Source organism: Hylaeus anthracinus, unplaced genomic scaffold (genome assembly GCF_026225885.1).
Source record: "Hylaeus anthracinus isolate JK02 unplaced genomic scaffold, UHH_iyHylAnth1.0_haploid 4, whole genome shotgun sequence".
Lineage (NCBI taxonomy): Eukaryota > Metazoa > Arthropoda > Insecta > Hymenoptera > Colletidae > Hylaeus > Hylaeus anthracinus.
In genome coordinates, this window is record NW_026535289.1 from 9,922,796 (window position 1) to 9,946,720 (window position 23,925).

At 43.8% G+C, this 23,925-nt stretch overlaps 1 protein-coding gene across 3 annotated transcripts in view; it reads left to right on the plus strand.

Annotated features, from left to right (window-relative positions):
* The window catches only part of LOC128894757 (uncharacterized), a 356,479-nt gene that overhangs the window by 153,205 nt on the left and 179,349 nt on the right, over positions 1-23,925 (plus strand). The window lies entirely within an intron of this gene.

Sequence of the window (23,925 nt, forward strand, 5' to 3'; positions counted from 1 at the left end):
ATGATTATCGTGCTAACTGGAGAAGACCCTGTCGCCTTTTACTCCCTGCGTCGTGGAAACGCCTCTTGAAGTCGCTGCGGTGACGAGGATGCGACATCGAGGCGGCGTTGCTCTGACCCCGGTTCCATTTTAGCGAAACTTTGAGTTTTGTGCTCATTGGTTACGTTTATAACAAGGTTCTGGGAATTGTTGTAATTTTTGGTGGATTTTTGTAGGGTTTTGTATTCTGATGATGATTTGAATTATGAGGGCAATGGATCAGGGTTGGGGTACAAATGGGAACAAAAGGGGTAGGTTATTAAAGGGATTGGGGACTTGAATTGATTCGAAGTAGCCTGTTTTGAGAATTAATTTTAAGGGAATGAATTCGAATGCAAAAAGTATTAAGGCTTCAAACCTTTAACTTAGAAAATGTTGCAACAGTAGGGCAAATACACATACATACGCTGTTTACAAATAATAGTAGTTATTTGATGTGATTATTACGAGGTGCCTAAGCACAAATTAATTTCACCCGCACCTTTATTATCCTAATATTTTTGATCATTTCCAAACGTGGCCCTATTTAAAAACTTCATATAATTTCGTAATCGAAGTAATTAAGCCTCCACAAATAAATAATGCTTGCCTCGTTTACACGCCTATCTCTGAATCTCCCCTCGATCCCTCAGACTACAACAAAGTTAACCAAAAAATTAAAGGAATTTCTACCAACGCAAACCACCACCTCTAGAGACGATTCAGAACTACGTAACGCAGCTTTTCACTTTCCTCTCGCGCGTCCAATTGCGCAACCGATTGATACGAGCGCGCAATTGTTCGCGGAAAGACGTTGGAAGGCGCGCAAAAAGGAGGATTAATAGACGCTTGTTCGGCCGGTATCAGATTCACTCCATTAACAGTTGCCGATGAACGAAAAGGTCGTTGCGAGTAAATGTCAGGTAGTTCCTCAATGAATTCACGTTCCCCGCAGGATCGTTCTGGCCAGCAGTATCCTCCGCAGGCTCCTCCGTCGACTGGATCCATTAGTCATCGGGCTGTTCCCTGGCTATCAAGGGACCGTTGATGCGGTTTCCATTCTACTGGGTGGTCCAGTGGAGATATACCCGAGGCAAATCGGATTAGAACCTAGCGTGCTCCTTCTTTCGTCTTGGTCCTTGAAATTCGTCTGGCTACTCCAATAAAATAGTTTGCATTCTGGAAGTGAACCCTCCTTATCTCTGGTGATACGTATAAACATGCAGACGGATCGGTATGTACACTTATTGACTTGCAATCTCGTAAATATGATGAGTTTCTCTGGACACTTGTACATTTATAATTTTATAAACTTGTAAACTTACAAACTTACAGACTCATAGAATTATTGACTTATTAACTCAGAAACTTATTATATAAACACTAAGAAGTAGGAATTTACATAAACTTGCCTGATTGAAAATAGACTTAAAAGTAACGTATACTGAAATATATAAACATTGAAAGACACTGATAGAAGAACAAGGTGATTGGTGTTCGTTAAGGAAGGCATTCCATCAAATTCTTACCCATATTTACACTCTTCGAATCACTATCATGTCGTGCCTCGCCGTTTAGTGTATAAACTAAACACGTATACACGACTGTATAACAGTATATATTCTCCACAAAGTCTCTTCGAGTGTTCCCATAGAAATCTCCAATTAAACCTCTGTTTAATTAATTTAAAAAAAAAAAAAATTAAGCGTTTCTTCTTTGTATCACGTTTAAAAATTTCTAAAGTTCGATCGAAGTACAGAAAGCCTGGCGACCATCACGCGAGTGCGCGACCAGAAAGGGTCGCTCGCGATCAACGGCGCGAATCGATTTCGTGGGCTCGAGTTGGGAGTCCCGGAACGTTGTAATTCTATGGAGATAATGATGCATCGGATCCGTTTAATTTACTACCGTGATTAACGATGGAAAGCGAGGTACTAACCGAACGTATATATTTTCTTGGGGCAGCAACCAGCAAGCATCGTCTCGTAGACGCTCGCGCGCCTCTTACCCCCTCTTGACCTTTCCGACGCTCACGTATCACGGCGGCCTCGTCCAGAAGAATCGCTGGCTTCCGGGAGGAAGACGTTTTTAGTGATGGATTGTTCGCCGGTTTGTCGTGTTTACGGCTGGATCGAGATTTATCGTTATTGGGGGAACGGGCCCGCGCATAATCGTGCAAAGGATGCCACGCGGGAGCAGTGGACGCTGAATTGGATAAGAATCGTCCCTCGTACCGAGCAAAAACGTTAACCGACTTGCTACCCGCATTCGATTGCCCGTCAGGGTATTTATTGCTTACTGGTGTACTTCAGCGAGCTTGGTGAACGACTGAGTGGCAACAAACATTTTTCCTATTTTATTTAGTCGAAGTGGAATCTTTATTTACAGAATTTCTTTGTGATGTACTTCATCCGTGGAATTTTTTTGTAAACTGTGTTCTTCGTAAACAGTGCATTCAACTATATAACAGGTTTCCTAAGTACTTGGGGCCCTAGTATTGCTTAAAGTGCATTATTTATACAAAGTTTCTCGCGACCTATAATTTTTTAAAAATTTCCTTGAACTGTGTCCTTTATAAACAGTGTATTCAGTTATATAACAAGTTTCTTGATTTACTGGAAATAAAGAAAAATTAATTCTGACAGGGTCTGTGAATTTAGCGGGGTTAAAAAATTAAATTCTACGACAAATATTAAATTATCTAACCTTTAACAATTTCGAGACAAAATTTTAACTGCATGTAAATTTTCACGTGCTTTAGTCTGGTCAGCCAGCATGTTGAAGCCTACATTTCTATCTTTCGTGCGCATCGTGTCACACGATTTAGAACAAATGAAGTCGGCAGTCTTCGAACAAAGTCTGGAACTCTGTAATTTAACTCGTCGAGTCGTACACAGGTACCGACACGGTAGACTGATGACGTTCCGATGTTTCCCGTTTTATAACGAGCGTCTAACAAGCGTTGGCCAGCGACCGGGGATTCTACGAAGCCGAGGAGCCCCCGGATCATCAATCTCGCGTTACTTTGAAATGGTCCGTCGCTGCCTGGAAGACTGAACTAGAAGTTCATAGAGGTGAGAGTGATGAGCGGCCTTCGATCAGGCTGTGAATGACGTAAACCTCGCACAGATTACGTTACTTATGACAGACTTGGTCATTCAGGAAAGATGAGAAATTAGAGACTATTTGGATACGAGTTTCTGCGCGATCCTGACCACGCCTATGATCTATTTCCACAAGGACCTTTCCACACGGATCATTTTCTGATGTTCTCTTTGTCTAAGCGAGCAGGAGGTTCGTATCCATCGAGATCAGTAGCCTGGAGATCTCACTCTCGCTTGGGTAAGGAATTATTTTAGGTAAACATCCTTACCGATTCTTTTTTTTAGCTCTGTTTCTACTTAAAAATTGTTTGAGTTTCTAAACAGATTCGTGTAGAGTCTCCTAGCTGAGAATCCGCAAGCGTTGGCAAGCATCTATTGTAGATGAATATCCTTACTAATTCTTTGTCTTAGCTCTGTTTCTACTTCAAAATTGGTTGGGAACCCTAAATAGCTACTTGTAAAGTTTACAAGTACTCCTAGCTGAGGGTCTGCACGGTTGGTGAGCCTGCTGGTGGTGTAATGGCTACAACAAGTTGAAACGCAATCTAGGTTTCGTTCCCTCGGCTCGGGTGGCTGCCGATCGCGATTTCGCGCGATCGCCTGGCATCGAGATACGAGCTCGTCGATCCGAGACCAGTAATCGGATTAGGCACAGGTGTGTCGCATAGCACGCGTGACACTTCACTCGGGAGACGCAGATCCGAAGCTGCATTCGCGTTAAAGGGGTTTCTTCGTGTCTTTGATTAAAAAAAGAAAGAATTTTATTTAGTATTTTATTTCAGTCATTGTTTAATAATTAAGATTATTTCCAATTTACAAATGTACATAGCGTCCATTAGAAAGAAGCCTCTAACATATTTTCAAACTAGAACATCAAAAAGCTACTTTTCACGCCACCGTGCTGTCGTAACCCCTCGAGCTAGAGAGGCGATCGCGATCTCGTTAGAAAAAGAGGCTCACCCCTTTTAATCGAAGGAGAAAAGAAACGAGCTCGTTGACCCGTATGAGAACCGAGTACGGCTTCTCGGCTGGCTCGCGTGCCAGCCGGCCGCCGTTTGATTGGAAAGAGTGCTCGAGGTGAAACGGGAACGACGAATCCGACACTTATTGCCGCCCTAGCTTTTTCACTGGCTTTTCATTACTTCCAATAAAAAATGCTATTTTAGAGAGTCGTAGAAGGCGTCTCGAAACACATAAGGTAGCAGAAGGCCTTCAAGATCCTGTGCTAAAAAAAATTGGCGAGAAAGTTAGGAGACACCTGGAGTTCTCAATCAGTAAGGGTACGCAGAAATATAGGTCTGAGTTAGGTCTGGTTGTCATTTTCGACATCTGCTTCAATAAGATGTTATTCTGACAGGTACAAGGTTCTGGGAAAGTGAAGGTCGGGGTTAGGTTCGGCTAGGAGTAATTAGGATTGGGTTAGGTCTGGTTTAGGTGCAGCAATTTTTGTTTTTATATTCACCCTGCTCCAACTGTTAAACCACTCAGTGAACCCTCATAGAAGTTCGAAGTTCGTTTAGTGATCAATGATCCAATTTTCTGTGATCGGTGGACCTGTTGGTTGGAGGAGTATTCGCCGCGCGAAACTGGAGCTGCTGACCGCGCAGGGGCGCAATTAAGTCGTAATCAAGGCTAATTAGGCGAAAGCGCGAGGGACACGCGCGGGTCCCGATCGCGGAGGCGATCGCAGCGCACGCCCACGCGTTTTCTCTATTCCTTCCTCTTCGTCTGGCTTTCGCGCGGCGGTCCATTAGCCACGGCGTGTCCGCGCGCGTGTCGCCCGAGCTCGCGGTACTTGCGCGTGGGCGTTGCGCGCATTATTCACGCGCGTGCGTGCCAGCGAATTCGCATCGCCCTCCGGAACGAATCGCCTGCGCGAACGAAACGTCGCTCTCGGTGGCATTAGACCGCCGTTAGATCATCGCGAAGGCTCGGCCCTCGACGGTGCCTCTCGCCCTAACTGCGAAAGGTTAGGCACGAACCAGGTTCAAGCATAATATTAAGATTGACGCGAGAGTGTTGAGAAATTTTCCTATTTTATATATCGACGAGTAGATGCTTTTCTTTGTTGGTCATTCATTGTTATTTACTATTGTATAAATGAAATTCTGAATCCTAACGCTTAACAATCTTATTAATTAGTGTGCTGTTGTTTTGTTTGCCTAGTTAAGCATATTAGTTTCCGCTTCGTCCTTTCAACGAAGGTGCTATATTAATCTGGTTGTGACTTGCTTGTCAATTTCCTCATCATTCACTTGTGTTGATTTCCTGAAGAGAGTCTCATTGTGTCTTCTTGATTAAATTATTTAATACTCAAAATAATACTCAGTTGTTGCATATGATATATCACCAATGTGTTTAAATTTAATTAAAATTAAATTGACATCTACATTTTCTTATCACCTCCCTCTGAAACTGCTGAGTATTTCATCCAGTTTCACTAAAAGTTTTTACTAATTACCCACTCTGTTCAAACACCTACCTCTACTATTATCAGCTTTATCATTGCACACAATCCTCATCATTCCTCATTTTTTGAGGAACCCTGTATTGGAAACACTGTAGTAATTATAACCGCCCTGGCACCGTTACGAATACATCGCGCGTTTCGGATCATTAGAGTCCACGATTTGTGGGCGGCCTTTACCTTATCAGAACTGTTATCCACGCCACGAAAGGCCGAGCGATTGGCTTTTCCTCGCGCCGCATTGGTGGCTGCGTCCAGGCAACTCTCCGCGTGTAAAATCAGCTATAAGCTGCGATTTATGGGCTTATTGATCGGCGCCTTTTTCACCGGGATCGGATAAGAAAGCGAGCGGGGAAAAATAAACGAGGTGTTCGCGCAGCGCGTTCGAAAGGAGGATTTTCTTTCGCGGAATTTCTTCGACGGAGAGATCTGAAAGTGCCGTCATTGTTTCTTCGAGAAACAACCAATGCGAAAATTCACATAATACATACGTAGACTAATTTTTTTATTTGTGTTATAGATCTCTTAAAAAATGTAGTTCATTTAGATGTGTTCAATATTATATCGATAAATTTATATTGAAGGGAAAGTATAATGTAGCATTTAAAACAAAATTTATTAATTTATTTTAATTCAATTTAATATAATCTCAAATTACATACAAATTTATTAAGAATTGATTCAACACTTTTAAATGAACTAGTAAAGTATCATCAACTAGTAAATGGTCAACGCTACCATAGTTTCATGGACATTTCAAAATTGAATTCCACGAATAGATAGTACATAAAATTTCCAACAATTTGACTCGCAACACTTCTGCCTTATCCAATCGGAGCCCACACCAATAAAGATCCAAAAATAATGCTCCATACGCGCTCGAACAGCGACGCGCCGACCCATTTTTGATTTGCTCGATTTGGTTCGAAACGAAGTCTTCCACGTGAATATTTCCCTGCACACTTTCGATTCATTTTTTGATGTGGATTCGCCTGCGTTTGATTTTACCACCTGCTACGGGACAGCCTGTATGCGGGCATGCATATAAAGCGCGGTAAGAGATTTCTTCGATCTAGCTCGTAAGCGACCACGATCTCGACCGACTCTCTTTTGCATACATTTTGTCGCCTCGCTCCGCCGCCAAGATAAACAAGCAGCTTAATGTTGTCGGGACAACGACGATATTCTTTCGAACCCATAAAGCCGCGCGCACACACTCGTATCACTTGGCAAGCTCGTTTCAGCTATCCAGAAAGTTCGTGGCAATTTTTAAGAAAAATTCAAAGGCTCATTTGAATTTTGATATATATATTTATTGAATTACATAGGGACCAGATTCTTCCACAGCCTTTCCACTTCATAAGTGATGTATACATGTTGTCTGTTTTCAACCATTCCGATATATTCTTGCCTGTACGAACTACCAAAATATCCACGTCAACTTTCCCATGATCCCCTATTTTGCCATAGCTTCATCCACGACATCCGTCCTTCCTGAACTTGGTACCATCCCCGAGTCGTCGAAGCCCTCGAATAGACACACGAGAACCCGAGTCGAGCGCCTCGAGGATTTTTCCAGACCCGAGGGAACCGTGCCAGGGAGAAGCGAGGGTCTCCTGCTTAGCATAACGGAGCAGCGACGCAGCGCTGAGTACCCGGCACACCCACCTCGATCCTGGGTGGCAGGTCGTTGGTAATAACCCCATAGGTAGACCACCACGAAAGCGCAATCTGCGCTTAATGGCGGCAGCCGCTGTGAGATATCGCGATACCAGTTCTCCGTGCATCGCGGCCCGAGACGTGTCTACACGCACCGCGACGGAGCGGAGGTACTCCGAGAGTACGGCGAGTGTTTATGCGGTGAATTTCGTATTCCGTCGTTCCCGCGCTCGAAACGACAAAAACCAGCGAACGTGCGCGGTGTTGGACAAGTTGTCCACTCGTTCTGCTTTCTATCGTTTCGACCTTGTGCGAAACGTGCGTGTACGCGCGGCAAAGTCCGCTCGCGGTGACTGGAAATGTTTAGAGGCGAATCGTCGCCTCCCACGAATCCCAAGGGACAGGTGAGGAGAGAGTATCGGGACGTGTTTGTCCCGTCCAAGGTCCCATCCCTGACAAAATTGTGTTAAAGCAGCAACAGAGGCCTAAGGGAACATCCTCGGAATTGCTGGAGAGTGGATTATAACGGGGTCTTCCGTCCTTGGTAATAGGGATAATGATGAGAAGGATAGTTATTTCGAGAACACCCCCCTACCAGAGGTAGCTCTGTGTCGTGGGATAGAGCCATTGTTCTTCATGGAACTTGCTGGTGGACCTACGTCAAGTCGTGTACCGTTCTGCTGAAACGGTAGAGGTTAGGGAAGTTTTAGCCTTGCACTAACCAGTGCGGTATGGCTGGCAGGTCTGCACTCCATTTTATCGTTTAGAATATCTAACATTTCAGTGTTTTCTTATAGTTCTGCTATAGATAGCTTTATCCAGAACATCTACTTTCTTGGTGACCCTCTGTAATTTTGCTATAGAACTGATCCAATATCCAACCTTCTAATAGCTCCATGTAAGTTTACTGTAAGACTGACATTCAACGTTTCAATTATCCTTTGTAGTTCTGCTGTAGCTTTATCCATGACATCTAACCCTCTAGTGGTCTCCTATCATTTTGCAAAGGTCTCTCACGACATGCACCCCCTATTATCTCCTCATCCTTCTGCTATAAATTCATCCGCGACATCCACCTCCCCAGTCACATCAGTCACCTCAATCTTGAATCTGCTTCCACGAGTTCGTCCGCGTCGCCCCGGTCAGGGTCAAAGAGGCAAGCGTCGCTCGCAACGACGCGCCGCGTATCGTCCACATGCGACGCACGTGTCCCGTCGTTTATTCATGTTTCCCACGTAAAGAACTTGAAGAAGGGGGACGCGTTTGCTCGCGTCTCGCGACGGCGACGGCCACAGGAGAAAAATACACGCACGTCCGCCAGCGATGAGGAGCGCCGGCCGAGGGAGAGAAAAATACGCGCGTAAACACGCCCGGACGGATCGCGCCGGCACGCAATCTTATTAGGGACGTGACATCGCGGAGCAGGAAGTCCCTCCGACGATATTCTTTCGTCGATAAGGATAACGAGGCAGGTCAGTGAGCGGTTGGGCCACGAAGCCCCGCTTAATAAATCACGTTTTCCCATGGCCCGGCCGATAATCGACGTGATCGCCGATAACTGTCTGTCGATGCCAGATATAACAGGATCGCTCGTAGGGGGAAGCGTTGGCTGGGTAGCCGCGTCGGGATTTCGTACGGGACATTTCGCTAATGCTTTTCTAGCGGACCGTTCGAGCCTCGTGTAACGTGCCTCGTTCGTTTCCTGATGTTAAGCGGCGTTCACTGCTCGAAGCTCCAGGCCTCGCGAGAAAATGATTCTTTTGAAGCGGATTTCGGATGAAGTGGTAGTTTGGATCCTTGGAGAACTCGTCAAGGGTGACTCCAGGATGACTCGTGTAACACATAGAACCTAGTGATACTGTCTCGTAAGACTCAACAAGCTACATGGTCCACCTTTTTATCAGTCACCTTTCACCTCTCAAAACTGTTGTGCCCCACATTACACCGATAGACATTCCTCTTTTCCATCTCCCCTCATCTAGAAAGTTACTCCTGGTCTCTCACAAGTTTAACAACAAGCATCCCCCACTTATTTCTGTAATATCATAATCGAGCTCTGCCAACTCGTAAAATCTCTATCTCCAAACCATCATATACGTCCTGTAACACCAGTAGCGCCCAGGATTCTAGATCCGACACAGTTCCCGGATAACCAATCGATAAGAATCGAAACCAGCCGCTCCACGTTCCCAATTACACCGCTAAAATTGATAACCGATATCCTCCCAGGGCACATCGTCGAAGCAAGAGGACTCCCACGAGCAGTCTCGGTTACACGGCCGTGGCTACCAATCGGAACGCAGTCGCGGTCCAGTAACAAACTCTAGTCTGGCCACGCCTTTCGTGCCTCGTAATTAAGACGAGATAGGAAAGTGCTGACGGGTCGAACGGTATCGGTGAAACAGTCGATATATAATCGGTAATCGCGTAACCGATATTAACGCACGCCGCGAATGTTCCAACTAGCTCTCTTAATTGGAATTGTCCATTCCCGATACTCCCTTGGCTTCTGCTCTGGTCGCTCATGCGTGATGGAGCCGAACGTCGAGGATCTGTCTGTTCTCGCTTCTGCGACCAGTTTCCGCGATCAACATTTCACGCAACGATATTAACCGGCTGCTTCGGGCCGACGTTTACTAATCGTCGACCGACCGACCATCGATCGAGAGAGATTCTTTCTCCATTCGATCGCAGGAGATTGAACGCCATGGCTTCTCGATTTAGCTCGTCGCGAAACAGGGCATCTTTGAGAATTTTGTTTAGAATCAGTTTAAACGGGACGTCCCTCAAATTTTACATATGTATTTGTTGATCACTAGATAAGGGTTTAGAATTTTTGTAACTAGAGAAAGATGCCTAGTGGCATCTGCACCCTTTGAAGTCCAACATGACGAGCGAAACATGTCTTCCTCGGTCCATTTTATATCATTTTTTTTTATAGAATCTATAAAGAAGGCCTTTTTCAAATTTTACACATACTTTAGTGGACTACTTGGCAATACATCAGAATTTTCACAGTTAAAAATTCAATGCACTGCGGTGACCGAACCACCCATTACGAAGCCTATTAAATATGTTAGTAAGTTCGAATCAATTGCATTTAAAGCGATCACGTACAATGATACCATCAAGGCACGTGGTTGCAAGTAAAGTTCTTCGTGTAACAGTCAGGAAATAGTCGAACTGGCGACGCGATCGGGTTGGTGAAAGGATAGCGTGAGTTGGAAGGGTGATGAGTCTGCGTTTTGTCCTGGCTTTGCTAACGGACGCCAACAAGAAGTGCGCACTGTGAAATCAGAACTGAAGATGTTAGGAGTTAGGCTTGGAAAAAGCAATTGCTACCTGTCTGACTTGTTACAAGGGTTACTTAGACGAGGGTTTTATCGAGTTTTAATAGGGTATTCCGTGTCGTCTGCTCTTAGTGGGGTAAGGAGCAATTTGACGTGGATAAGGGAAAGAAAGGTTGAGTTTCTTTTTGGAATAATTAGGGTACTGATGAGGATGGATACCTGACTTCAGAAGAAAGTGTCTGCACGAAGGTATCAAAGGAACTTGAGGAAAGAGCTTGTGATTGATGGTTTCAATTGTTTAGATCATTGTGGTTATCGAGTGTCTAGTTTTTGTATTTTATATAATGCAAAGGGGGGGGGGTGGTTTCTTTTGTCATTCTACAGAAGGATATCACAACCAAAGTGGGATAGATTGGGTTCTCTTTTAGATGGTTTTCTTTTGTCAAATATTAAATTAAATGGGATCGTGAATATGGTAAATAATTTGTTTTAAATCATTCTATACGATTTCCTGATATAAGGGAATGTTTTTTCAGTGTTAAGATAAAGCAAAATGAAGGTTTCTCCATCGATTATAAATTCTGATCGATGTATTCCTACTCTTGATAATGTCATTTTAAACTCAACACAGTATGCAAAAATTAAGTTATCTTAAAAAGAACAATCCATAGGAGAGAAGAATATATTTATATTTACAGAATAATATCTTTGACGTTACATACCCATCGATTATAAATTTCCTCTCGATCCATTTCGCTTCCTGAAACAATTCCACGAAAATCGCCGAGGAGTCGATTTCTCTCCACCAACGTTTCCGTGTGGTCGAATCATTTTGTTTGCCACCTGTGCGCCGCCATTCACCGGCGACGTCTGAATGTTAACCGAGCGCGCTTACAAATTGTCCGAACTGGCTTGTTTTATCTGTGAAAAATCCTCTGTACGGCTCGGCTCAATTACGACCGCGAATTACATTGCTCTCTTAATTACAAGCACGAACGCGTCCGTTGTTGTTATTAAACGCACTCGAGCAAACGGGATCCCGCCAAACGAGTTCTGCGTGAAAACGTAACTGCGTACCTGCTACCACCGGAACGAGTGCAATTAATTACTGCTGCTACAACGGCAGGTAACGTTCTATCGAACCACCCAATGGCAGCTGTTTAGTCGCGTTAAGGACGTTACTAGGCGCGTTTATGCGCGCGTTGCCCCCCAGACGGAAATCGCGAACGGTCGTATCTGCGGCACGCTTTAATTTACGCGAGGAAAGTCAATCGATACGAATCGAGCCGATAATAATTAAGCGGTTTCGATGTTTGAAGCGGCTCGTTAATTATTGTTCTTTTGCACGCCGTGTATCTCTCTCACCGTTGCTTTCCCGCCTCGTTGAGTTATTTAGTTATTCGGCGAGAAAGCAACGATTAAATGGCTCCGCGAAACGATTTACGTTCGTTCAGTCCCGATAGCGAAACGAAGACGCGTGTACACGACGATTCGATCGTGATTCGATCCTCCTCGATCACCTAACCGTGTAGGCCACCCTGTATGAGACGTGACGAGATCAGTTAAGATAGCATGATTCATCTCGAGGTCACCTTGCAGCAGCTATAGGAAAAACTCTAGGCTTCGAATAAATCTGAAGTTTCCTTCTTTGGAAAATGTTTAAAAGACGCAAACTTCAGATTTGTTGAAAGCCCAGGTTTTCGCCCCTCGCTACCTCGCGATTCATACTAAAAATTTCCGAAACAAACTCTAGCCAAGCACGTTCTCACGAAGATTCCTCGGGACGTCGAGGCCCCATTCACTGGCAACGAGGAGTGATTCATTCGAGGGCACTCCACGCTAAACGCATTAATGAATAGCTCGGATTTGATAGCTCGACGCGAGTCTCGTCACGACGCGCTCGAGATGGATACACGGTTTTTTCTAGAGGCTTTTCTAGCCTCAGTAGAAGAAGCTGGTCTTCTAGGCGAGCGTGTGTAGCGAGATATCCCACGGAGTTGGGAGTGCCCCCGAGCTGCTTGACAATTTAAGCTGCTTATCGCGGTGCACGCCACCTAACGCTAAGAGTAACTGCCTCGTGGATTAACACGTTAACTATCGCACGCGAGGCCCTTTCGTCTGGCTCTCACTAGAAATATATGCGATATTTCCTTTCGATGAAATTTTGTGGGTTTGTGGAGCAAGAAAGGATGAGGGATACATCATATTCGTTTGAATTAATTCTAAACATTCTAGCGATGCTTGTACATACCTAAAATATTTTTCCCTAGCTGTTTAAATAATTTAAAAAACAACCCACCGAAAGATCCCGCCTTATCTGGATTAAGCATGCAAGGATCACGGATAAAGAACGACGCAACAAGAGCTGACAATTCGAGAACGACGACCTCAGTTTATCAGAATGTTTACGAGCCCCGTGTTAAAAAATCTCGACACGCCATCTTCCCAGTGGACGTCTCTTTATCAGACCCTGAAACGAGTCATTATTTCGCGTGTCTCCTCGTCCCCCGTGGTTCTTTTTGGCAGACGTTTCCGAGGTCAGTTTTAAATTAACACGCGAGTGTCAGCATGTTTTCGGTGTGTCGCGGTGGTGATATTTCAGCGAGTCACTCGCGGGACCGTGGCTAAGCGAGTGGCTCCCAGGCAGCAACAAATGGCTAGCGCCACTCCTCTGACGAGAGCGTACAACCGCGGCTAATTACTCGGTAAAATGAACGAGACCTTCTCTGACCTTATCTTCGCTGGAATATCGCGACCGTGCGAGGCTCGTTCGGATATGAAGATCTCGCGAGTCCCGTTTCCAGCTGCGATCAACTCTGGCGACGGCGAATTAAGTGACCGAAACGGAGCGGGAATTATTTTTAATTACGAGTAAGTAACGATACTAGCACTGGCAAAATCCTGTGGTTTAAAAATGGAGGTTAACGATAACCTTCGATAAATATAGTTGGTTTCCTTTTAGTGACCTTACTTTTATGTATTTTATATTTTCGTTCATTATACTGTAGATTCTTATCGAGAGTTACGAGGACGTAAGAAACAATATTTATCCAATTTTATTACTTTAAAAAGAATTGTCCTTGGCATTCAGCAACACTCCTCAGCAACACCTCAACAATCTTTTTTCCAATATTTAGGCATTTTTTGATAAGCTCTATTAAAAAGTACTTTATGAAACTTGTGTAAACATTCCTTTTACAATTCTTAGTCGATATTAATTTTTGAAGTTTTTCCATAGAAAATTCTATAATCCATACTCTATAATAATAGCTTCTTTTAATCCCATTTTTTCCCCTAGTATCTTCATATGCTACATTCCCAATTATCTTCCACCAATTTTCGACAACAACCACAGAAGTTACCATGCAGAAGATCCAAGCTTCTCTTTCTATCGGAACAATTTCGACCTTGAATTTTTCCAAAGCAACGTAACTTTCCAGGCCTGGTTCCAGTAGCGCTCCAGTGACACGATAGATTTTTCTAATCGACGTAACAGTAATTATCCAATCGCTAATTGTAGTCCATAACGAGCTCGTTAGGAGCCAGGAGAGCGAAGCTTTCCGGCTGGACGGTCGGCCCGTACTTCCGGGGTGGCTGATATCAACGCGACGATTAATCAGTTATCTCCTTGGGAACGATAGGAAAGAAAGGGGCGACGATAAACTTGGGAGGTGCAGAGATGAAGGCTCGTAGGGAGGAGGAGGAGGAGGAGAGGAGGGGGGGGGGAGGGGGACACCCAGCGGAGGCGCTCGATGCGCTCACAGATTTATCATCGCCTCGAGCCACGGACTCCTGGGCGAGCGTGTGCATTCAATTGCCGTTGCCAGCTTATTCGTCTCTCGTTAATCCCGGTCGATCGTTTGTTACCTCTTAACTCGCGATCCACGGGCAATTATTCTCGGCATTACGCCCTCTCCGCGGCCCGGATAGCCGCCTGCCTCCTTCGCGGGACGATTAAGTCGGCAAACGGTCTCGAGGCGGTCGCAGGTGGCAACGAACGTTGCCGCGACGTAGCCACGCGGAACAGGAAATCATTAACATACCTAATAATGTATAACTTCGGACGCCTGAAGAATTACTTTCGAGATGGAATTACGCGCCGGTGATAAGGCAAATGAGCCACGATCTCCTGGAACGCGCGCGGATATGCCCATCGGGTCTCGGGATAGGCCCCCAGGTTGCGTGGCTGCGGGAGACACCTTTCTTTTGCGAGGGAAAGCATTCGTCGGGGTTTTGAATATTCTTTTTTTTTTTTTAAGTATAGAGTGGCGTTATAGTTGCCAGTGGTAAGAAAATTGGCATTTGTTGAGGGGGGAAGGTGTTATTTTCATGGAAGGAGGCTCAGTATTGCGGTAGATGTGTTTGAATCGAGGTCGTTTGTTTGGAGATTTTTGGGGGGTTTTTGGAAATTGGTATGTGATTTTCGTAGGAACTGTTTGAGCTGTATAATTTGGTAGATTGTTTATTCATGTTTCAGTTATGAATTGTTTCAATGCGTCGTTGATTGATTGATTCCCTTTGACGTTCATCCACGATGTATTTGATTCGTTCATCATAAGTATTTTTAAAAATCATTGAAATCGTAAATTGATGAATATCCACACGGTTTATATTGGTAAAATATCTAAAAATCAAGACAGAAAATACAAATGTAAAAATGAAAAGAAAAGGAAAACAAAATATAGAATAAAAGTCATCCACTTACGATGAATTATTCCTTGGATTTTAGTAAAAGATAGAACAAAACTATAAACGAAAGAATTAAATATAATGATAATGTTTACTTGTCGATGTTCTTCCTCGTTTCTTTTCATGCACCTATGCATCACAACTAGCACGCAAGAGCCAAAAGAACTGGACTTCCAAAGACAAAAACAAGGAATTTCTATTGAATGATTGCTTCAGAAGAAGACTTTTTCCTCCCAGTCGTGTAAAGTCGGTCGGGCGAGTATGTCGAGCACGGGAATAGCGAACGTCCCCAGGGAAGAAACAGCGAAAGACGTCTCGTCCCGAGGAAGAAGTCGTTGCTGTGACCGGTTCGAGATTAATCGACGAGATAATCGCGTGCGATGCTTGCCGCCGGAAAGAAGCTAATGAACAAACACATAAGCAGTACAGCTTGATTTATGGGAGGCCCCGAGACCACTGTGCACGAATTTCATAAACACAATCTTCTAGTGATTAGTATTAGAATTCCAGGAGACCTCATATTTCAAATAAAAAAATAAAATCATTGCTGTTTCTTAAGCTTGAGGGTTTAAAAGAAAAATATCTTTAAAATAGGAGGCAAAAATTCAAAGAATCGATACAGATGTAGGTGTCTGAATTCAGTAGCGTGTAGAAAAACTTCAAATGACTTTTTCTCGAATTGGTGTTTCTTAAATTGGTAAAAATGATACCTCAAGAAATGATCGATCTTGACTTAAAATTGCTGTCACATGTACAGTAAACATGCATTTTTTGGTATTTAATATAATTGTTCTAGCGTGTTAGAATGGTTGAAGTTTAACGCTGGAACGTCCAAAGTAAGTTTCTTTCACTGCGCCGCAGTGACGGACCGGCGTCTGACTAGTGTCGTCCCATTTCACTTCGAGGTCTCTGGAACTCTCCGCGTTGAAATCGCTAGTTTCCTCGAAGTTGTGGTCTATGTTAACCTTTTTTAACCACTCTATCATTCCTTCAGCTGCCAGAACCCGAACTGATTATCCCTTTTTTTCATATAATTTGACAGTAACGGTTCGTAAGGAGATTCACTCTGTTCCAAGAAATCGATGTACTTTTATAGGATAACAAAGAACGAACGTAGCGAAACATGAACGATGTAGGTGCACGAACGATAAGCCAATCGCGATTCTATGGCTTCTTTGAGTGACAGAAAACGGAATACAATTGGACGAACATCTTCCTCTCGTGCATAGCGAAGTCAGTTTTTAGAAATTCAATATTTCCCGAGGCTTGGTGAAACCTCTATTCTGGAATTATGCCACGTACCCTTTCGAATACATAACAAGTTGAAAAATGGTAAATTAAAATACATTCATACACCTAAAAACATTACCCCGACACTTACTAATACCTCAGTAATTTCTAAACATTTTCTACCGAATCAATTATTAAGTAACTCTTCAAATTTCTTTGTCTAAACTTCCAGAATCACGATCTGAAAAATTGAATCTATTGTCTACCAAAAATTTGACAAAAATTTCCCCGTTTCTGATTCATCTGCTCAAATAACTCGTCTAACGTCGACGACAGACAAAAACAATTAAGAAATCGTTTCGGCCGTTAACCCGCGAGGTCGCGACCGTGATTCATTGCTAGCGACGCCTTCCGACTCGCTCGGTTCCTCTAATGTGATTCTAATAGCAGAGTGCCAAGCACGAGTACACAACAGGATCCTCCATGCTCGCTTTGGTTGTCGCTGCCAGCTCATCGCGCCCGGATCCCGCGTTGCTTCCGCCTGCACTTTTGCGCGTCCTCGGGCGCTTGCAATAGTTACGCGCTGATTATGCACTCGTTCGTCGAGTTCCTCTTCCTCGTCCTCGTTCCAGGGTTTCGCGTCGATGGGAGAAGAAGAAGCGTCGGCAGTGTTCCGTTCGAATGATCCCTCGTGCTCGAATGCGCGAGGCTGGTTAATCATTGTGTTTACAAACGAGGGCTTTGATGAATCGTCGTCGAGGGGCACTCGTTACCAGCGATTTATGGATTCGTTAAACGAAAGAGAAATTGGCGGATCGCGTTTTCTTCATCGTTTCGTTGTCACGTGGTTGAGAACCGTGCGATTTGTTCATTGGCTGAATTTTTGTGGGGGTGTAGGAGTCTTGCTTTGTCTTGGAGTTCAGTACTTTTTTTTGGGGGGAGGTTTTGATATTTTCTTTTGGGTTTTTGCAGTGAATATTTATGACGCGAGAGTTTTTTCTTATACTGTGCCTGGGCAATATGATTAAGGCGATGAAAAATAATTCATTCTTTTTAGAAGTAATAAATAAGTAAAGAAGTAATTAAAGCAGATTCGTGCAAGTAATAAAGCATTCAAAAAATCATCAGACTCATTCAAGTAATAAATAATCACAAAATATTCAAGCAGTAATTCATCCAAGATCACACATACAGTAGAACCAACCTCGAAAGTGCACTCGCCTGTGTACGAACCTCTATCAGGGTCGCGACTCGAACTTCGTCGAATCGAATTCAGAAAAAAAAAAAAAAATGACGAGAGCCGAATGTACAGTTACAGGCCAAAGGTCCCGGCGGCACAAAACGCACGAGCGCACTCTTCTTCAATTAGAAGCACGATCCACCTCCGTTTCGTGTATGAATATGCATACCTCCCCCTTATGGCAGACGAAGCACGCGAGAAACGTCGCGGATAATAAATTCTCGCGGGCACGAAAAGGCGCGTCAGATAATCATCTGCGTTTCGACGCCCCTACGGGCCCAGCCCTGGTGTTGATTTCGGGCCCCTCGGGAACACTATACGGACATAAATCGCGACGCGGTTTCGTTTGGTTCCTGGGGATCATGCGACGGAAACTGTTTCGTGTTTCTGGTGTTTCGGTGACAACTCGAAGGATTTGCGTCGAATCCGAGAGGATTCTCCGCATTTACCTGGAGAAGTTAACGAATGTTTTCCCTGGGATGAGTGATTCAGGGAACGACGAGGGTGTGGATAACAGTCCGCGTTGCTTTTTTAAGATTCTGTATCTTTGGTTTTTGGTCGTCTTGATGGATGGACGTAATTGTAGGTGATTCCTACAATTGAGAATATTGAACTTTACAAGGAATAATTTTGTAACGATATGTTGCTTCTTTTGTTGGATAATTTGTAAATAGGAATAAAAGTAGCGACAATTCAGTGATTTTATTTTTGATTATTTATTCGAAGAACAAAGAGGGACCTTGAGATTTCAATTATTTATTTGTCTACAAAAAAATTAGTATAGAATTTCTTGATTATCAAAGCAATGCAATTATGGTGTTTCGACTTGGGTCCACTAGAAGGGAGAGACTCATAAATAGAAGGACTAATCAAAAGGGGATTTTCTTGGAAACCTCTGGAAAAGCTTCATTGATGAGTTCTCTAGAGGATTTCAGGGGAAATACCATAATTTAATCTCTAATGAAACTCTGGGTAAAAGCTATACATCCTCTACCTCCTGAAGTCTTGTGCTCAACATCGAAATTAAATGAATTATTTCTAAGTAGAAGTTTGCATTCACAAAGTGGAAGTTCACATTCTTCTTTTTATAGACTTATGGGGTGTATAATTAGTCCAGGCCTATAACCTATGCATCCATTTTGATCGTTCTAGTTTACCTTTGGGAAATCATCCCGCAGATCGATATAATGCAGTTTGTATGCGACACTAGTTTCATTAACGTGAAAATGTCAATTTCAGAGTCACTCCTATTCGATGTGTTATTATTTCACAGAATAGTCATCGAGCAATACCTGGGGGAAATACCAATAGCAACACGTATTTTTATGACCACATGAAAGGAGTAAAATAGAGGAAGTAATTGTACAACAAATGAATGATAATAGTGTTTAAAGAGATAGAATACTCTAACAGAGCAAAGAAATGCAATCATTTTATACAGAAATATTTCAAGAAGTACCCACGTTAATAACTAAAATAGAAGAAACTCGTTATTCCTAATCAAACTTTTCTTTCAACGTGTTATATAAAGTACGTTAATTATTCCAAAGATGGCAATTCAACCACCGAATAATTCATGTTCTCGATTCAAATAAACTTACAAGATGTAAGTTTTCCTCGCTGAAGAATTTAGTACTCAAGTTTCACGAAAGTTCCGCTTATCAGAGACCCTCGAACCCAAATTCCTTCTCGTATAGGGTGACCATACAGTCGATTGAGCTATCGAGGGCGCGCTCATACTTTTCCCTCCCCGTTCCAAACACTCGATTGTCGCCTAAAGCAGGGAAGTCCCGCCGTGAAAGGTTGCGAATGTTAATCGCGCGAACGTTGCTCGTCGTCGAACACCGAGAAACGCACTTGACCTGCTCTCTATACTCGAGGTGCACTGTATACTTAACTCGAACGCCGTGGCTATTATGAACACCGCGCATGATGTACGACGCTCCCGAAGGGAAGCCTTTCGCCGATGTTGATTACGAGATTTTATCGGAGTGGAAAGTTGACAACCAGACTCGCGCGCTGGAAACGAGAATTCTCTCTGTACGAGCGCTCGTCGGTCCTTTTGTTCGCGGCGGGACGTTCTGCGAACACGCTCCCGGGCACTCGCGAGCAAATATTTTGACGTAACTGTATCGACGCCCGTGATTAATTACTGTATTTTATCTCCTCATTCGAAAAAAGAAATTACTTCTTGTTACTTTGTACGAATTAATTGGCACTTCATGTAAGTTAGTGTTTTCTGAACATTTTGGGAGGTGGGTACTTCAAGGTACTCACCCTGAAGGGGAGAGAGAGCTTCTGTGCTCCAGATTTATAGGTAATGAAAGGTTGGTGTGCTTATGTTCTTCGAGTCTGAATTAAGTTGTACCAATTTTAATTGACTGGATGTTTTACTTATTGAATTGAAGTGAATTACCCTAAGGAGTAGAGAGAGTTTCTGTGGTTCAAATTTATAGGTAAATGTTCGGTATGTTAATTTTAATTGAGTGAATCTGTTACTTATCGAATGAACTAAATTACCAAGTGAAATGCCTACGAAACCGTGTTCAATTATAATAAATAAAATACTAAATTCAATACAATTAATTGCGAAACAAAACAGGTGTGTATGTTATAAATGCCAACAGTATCCACTTATAAGAATTACCACGATGGAGTCAGTCGCCATTTCGAAACTAGAAACTTCCAGCTAATCGCCGACCATTACGAAACGATCGATATTTGCCAAAGCGATCGCAGAAAAGTAAATGGCTACCGGGTGCTGTTATCTCTGCGACTAGGTATGGTTAATCACCGGTCGATAAAGACGTCGGTGAAACTCTGGCGACAAAAAGGGGGGAAAAAGGAGCCAGTAGCCTATCATCGATACGATCCTTATCTTCGATTGCTCGGTAGCAAATCGAAAAAGGAGAATCGTCGTCGTGGCCACGCGACGATTCGCGCGGGAAAGCGAAAGAGATCTCGCACGATCGCTCGATAAATCGATTCGCCATCGTCGTCGTCGTTGTCGTCGTCGTCGGCCCCCGCCATAACGCAATTACGCTCGCGTGCGGAATTTCTCTTCCGGCCAATATTTCAGCTCGCATCCCCGCGGCTGCATTGTGCATACATTACGCGCATAAAGTCACGCGTACCGCATGAATAATAATCACAGCTCTGGGTTTGATTATACCGTCGTCGATTTCCGTTGGACTGAAATCTGCACGGTGATAAAACTTTCGTTCGTACAGGGTGTCCTCGAACGATGGCACATCGGCCGATACCGTCGAGTCGTGTTTAATTCCTCGATTTCAAAGTCGTCTCGAAGCTCAACGCGTTCTTCTGAATTTTTCTTGACTGGAACATTGAACTCTCGAAGGTGATCTCCAATTTTGTGGTTATCTTGATATTTTTTTAACAAGTTTCTTAGTTTTTAAAGTATTCTAGAGCTATCATTTTATTGCGAAGCGCATTTCTACCCTGGGACAATTTTTACCACTTTTATCACTCGGTACAATGGAATCGCAGGATTAACATGTGACGACACCAGGTTCATATCACGTTACCTTCCACGAGTGTCTCACGTTACTCGTCTTTCCCAAGTTTTTCGAGCTTCCCTGTCCCCACTTCTTTCACCTTCCTACGTTTGTTAGACCTCCGAGAGGTCAACGCGATTCCGCAGAAATTAAGATCTCAATCACCGCATGCAGCGTGCGTTTTCCCGTCTTTAAACGAGTCTCGTTGTCGTGGAACGATTTGCCAGCGCCACGTAGACGACGCACATTAAATCTCCACGAATCCTTAAGCCCCCGTGAGATCCTTCCGGGCTCTCGTCTTCGTCGCACCACCCACGTGGCCGGAGCTGTCGAGCCACCGATCCTTTTCATCCTAAACGAGCGATTCAAAGCTCGACGTAAGGTAAATCCCCCGGCATAGTCACGGAGAAGTCGTATATATTTCGCCTGTACCACATGCTCGCACAGTCCGAGCCTCCTTGCCCCCTCTTGTGCACCGTGTGTGGTCCTTTTATATAATTTGTTCCCGGTCTCCTCCTCCTCCTACTCGTCCTCCTTCTCTCTGGGTCCGTGTCCTCATGCTCCTCTTTTTGGACGATTCCGTCGAGCCACTTCTGGGAATGTTTGCTCTCCCTTCGCGACCAGACGTCTCGTGGAACGGGAAAACATGGAAAAATGGAAACCTTTCTGGCCTTAAAAAAATGTGAAATACGTAGTTCGTACCCTTGTCAAGCATGCCACGATGTTATTTAGGTTTCAGAATAGGCAGAGGATTATGGGTTGATAGGTTTTGATGGTGTTATGGATCGTTTCGAATATAAGGTCGAATATATTGTCGAGTCTTTCTAGTTTGAGATTCAAGGCATCTGGAATTCACTTTCTTCAATTTTTAAAAAATCATTGACTCCTCAAATATACTGGATAAGCTACAGTCATTTTTCTTATTGAAATGAAATCACTGCGCTTTTATCTTACGAAAAACTAGATTAAAATTTCAGATGATAAGTGTCAATACTCATGCTCATGCCTTATACCTACGTTATACGTAATTACTATTATTATTACACGTATTGTATTTAAAAAAAAAAAGGTATATTAACTACCTGTCATTTTCATTTCGTTTTCCCTTCGATATGAATGCCAAATGAGAACGCCGTCACCCTGCTATGAATGCTTTGATTGGACTTTCTATCGTTCATCGGGCAGGTAAAAAACGTTCCTCGCCTCCTATCGTTAACTCGTCAATGCTTATCATACAGGAGTATAATAATTGGTAGACGAACGTTCGCGGGTTAATGGACAGCGACAGCTTTCTCTGTGCAAACTCTTTTGCGACGATTTCATTACGTTCTCTGTTCAGCCTCGGGCCAGCTCGGGCAAAAACCGTTTCGAGCACGCCCGCGAAACAAACTCCCCGGCCAGTTCGTAACAGCCCGTAATTGTAGGTGTTCCCTCGTGGGAACCCCATCGCGGTGGAGAAAAAAGTACTCTTAAGTATCATTACGCGATACTTAAATCCGAGCATTATGACCAGGCGCGTTTAGAGGAGCGCGGCAGCGTATCGCTAATGCCTCGCGTTTGCATGCCCACGAGGAGGCGAAAGTGGACGCGAGCCCTGCGAGTCAGCATCGCGTAGCGTCACAGGGGTAATCGATACTCGTCGCGATTCACTCGTAAATCATGCGACCGTCCTCGACGTAGAGGGTCCCGTCATTTTTCCGTGACCGTTTGGCTCCGGAGCTGGCCATAAATCTCCTAGTTAGCGTGAAAGTCTCGAGACTTGGGAACGCGAGCGGACCGCCAGGGAGGAATCAATTATGCCACGAATTATGCCTCTCGATGCCCTGTGCTCTTGTCGAAGTAGACACATGGAGGGTCCTTCGGTATGTCTCTGACCTTTGGGAAAATGGAGATAGCTAGAAGGATCTGTGAGGATTATTGCGCTTTGCAAGCAAAAAGATGAGAAGCGAAGGTTGAGAACCACTGGGGAAACTTAAATATGTTGATCTTCAAGAGAAACCCTATAGTTTGAGTACCATGAAGGCATACTTTCGAGTAAAAATTGAATTGGTTGAGATCCACTGTGAAACTTAAGTATATTAATTTCTGAGAGGAACCTTCTTATTTAAGTACCATGAATGCATAGTTATTATGAAGAATATCGACACCATCAATATTCTTAGCCCATGTCTCATCTTTCTTTCTCCCTGCAACACATTATACTCATACAACCCCAAAATTTTCTTTATTCGACTAACAATCTACCAATACAACTAAACGTAAAAAAATGTCACTTCTTTGAGTATAAAAATAGCTGAACTTCATAACATGCATCCGCATATGTAGCTAACAATATTAAACCGCAAAAGTATGAGAACGTTTGCCGCTTAGTTAGTCTCCTAACTAAGGGATCCTCCGACTATTATTCTTGGAGCGACGTGTGCACGGTTTATCAACGAACGGCTTTCTATTCATAATTTTCGATCGAGCTATAAACTGATGGCCTGAAACTCGTTACCGCGTGTGTCTAAGCCTGCGGAGCCGACGGTCCTCTGACCGGTCGTTATCGGCGTACTTATCGAAGCCATTTCACCGGTCGATTCGTAAAGAGCGCGTTGCCAGCGAGCGATTGGTCGCCTAACGATCGCCTGTATTCATCCGCGTCGTACCATTCAATTTTCCACGAGGAAAAGAAGGGCGGGAGAGCGAGCTAGGAGTTCCCACGCGACCGTTC